We start from the raw sequence: 1912 nt of genomic DNA, 5'->3' as shown, positions 1-1912 counted from the left end.
TTTTTAATATATATCCAACAGAACAATAAGGCTTTGGGGTGGGAGTAAAATCAGCTAATAATTCACAGAGGCCTAGATGGGAGTATATCAGTTATCAAACATCAATGTCTAGTTTTTTTCCCTCATAAATTATTCAAAAAGTAAACCAAACAAGGTAGGGAATATAGCTAGCTAATTTACATAATGTTACCAAAGGTAGTGGGGTTTGTACAAATAAAATTAAGCAAAGACCTCAGGGATAATGACTTAAAGAGCTTAGAATAGAACATAACACACTTAGAGGCAAATGCAAAGAACCAAGGGGGGGGGGATGGAACCTAGGCATGTTTGAAAGCCGGAAAAGGGAGTAGAAGGGAAAATGTTACATCATCAAAACCCAAGTGCAAGGGTTGTGTGGGTTGTATAAAGGTTGCATGCTATTCTAAAAGTACTGGAAAGGGGGATGAGGCTCTAAATTTGGGTCATTTCTTTACTAGGTACAACCCCAAATATGGTGCCTCACAAATTGACATGTTGAAGTTCAAACTTTCAGTATCTCAGAAAAAAATCTATATTTGGCCATAGGATCTTTTTTTTAAAGAGGCAATTAAGTTAAAATGAGGTAATTTTTAATGAACCTTCATCCACTAATAGCTTTTGTTCTTATAAGAAAAGAAAATTAGGATATACAGAGGTAGAAGAGGAGATTACACGAAGACGTAAGGAAAAGATCATAATCAACAAGCCAAGGGGGGGGGAAAGGGGGGGAGAGGGCGACCACAGAAAAAACCCAAGTTTAGGGATAGGGGCACGCCTCAAACATAAGAGATATTAAAGGGAATGATGCCAAATAAAACTCTGTGTGTAGGCTTCAAATCTATACTCACAAATGAGAAGATGACTATACCTTTTCAAACTCCAAAGCCATAGCACCAAACTTATCCTACAGCCATTGAAAGCAGATTTCGAAAGACCTAACTGTATTTACATTGCATCTTTCTTCCACAAAGTTCAAAAAACTTCAAAGACATTTTTATATCAATTCTCACAGAGCCCTCTGAAGGCAGGTAGGTGGGAAATATTATCATTTTTATTTGGCATTTCTAAACACCTCTCATTGATCATTTTAACTGAAAATTTATAATTTTTCCAGGGAAAAGAATACATGCTTACGGGAAAAGATGTCCTGAGAAAAGTAATACCACTTTAGACTACAACCACACTGTCATGCATTAAACCTTTAGTAACAGATAAAATTTCTCTTGTGTTCTTACTTTAAATGTGTATCCTCATTCCTTGTAATATTTCCATGGAAAACAAATGTATAACTTACTATTAAAATGGCAACTAATTTGTTTTAAGATGATTGGTTTCTTTTTTCTCCTTATATTTAAAAGATAATTATCTTTTTAATATATCTAAAAGATATATATTCTTAAATATATAATAAAAATATATAATATATCCAAGAGAAATGATGTTAACATTAGGAAGTCCAGTATTCATGTCTGTATTCAGCAGTGCATACACAAAAACTGGAATGATATAGAGAAGTTTAGCACAGCTCCTGAGCAAGAAAGACATGCAAATTTTTTGTGTGAAATGTTACATTTTTTTATAAAAACATTAGCTAGGGTAATATTTCATATGTCTACCAATCAACTGGGACAAGAAATCAAGCAGGTTTAGCTAATCAGAAAAGACAAGGGATACCATTTCATATTAGTAAAAGGAACTTTCCATCATGAACACATAACAATCTGTAAGATTTATGCACCAAATATCTGGGCATCTAAACATTACTAGATTTACTAGACATAAAAAACACACACAAACATAAAAACTAATAAAACAATGATAGTAGGACACTATAATATCCCATGCTCTTCACTCTGACAAAGCAAAACTTATGCTAAGTTCTTAAGAAAATCAC

At 33.4% G+C, this 1912-nt stretch overlaps 1 non-coding gene across 1 annotated transcript; it reads left to right on the top strand.

Annotated features, from left to right (window-relative positions):
• The first annotated feature begins 1489 nt into the window (after window positions 1-1489).
• On the top strand, window positions 1490-1596 carry LOC138833044 (U6 spliceosomal RNA). The gene has a single exon (XR_011373764.1). It is a non-coding gene; the product is annotated as a U6 spliceosomal RNA (small nuclear RNA).
• The last annotated feature ends 316 nt before the right edge of the window (window positions 1597-1912 follow it).

Source organism: Dipodomys merriami, unplaced genomic scaffold (genome assembly GCF_024711535.1).
Source record: "Dipodomys merriami isolate MVZ:Mamm:240054 unplaced genomic scaffold, mDipMer1.0.p SCAF_20, whole genome shotgun sequence".
NCBI classification, from domain to species: domain Eukaryota; kingdom Metazoa; phylum Chordata; class Mammalia; order Rodentia; family Heteromyidae; genus Dipodomys; species Dipodomys merriami.
Note: the sequence above shows the minus strand (reverse complement) of the source record. Positions and strands in the feature narration are given on the sequence as shown.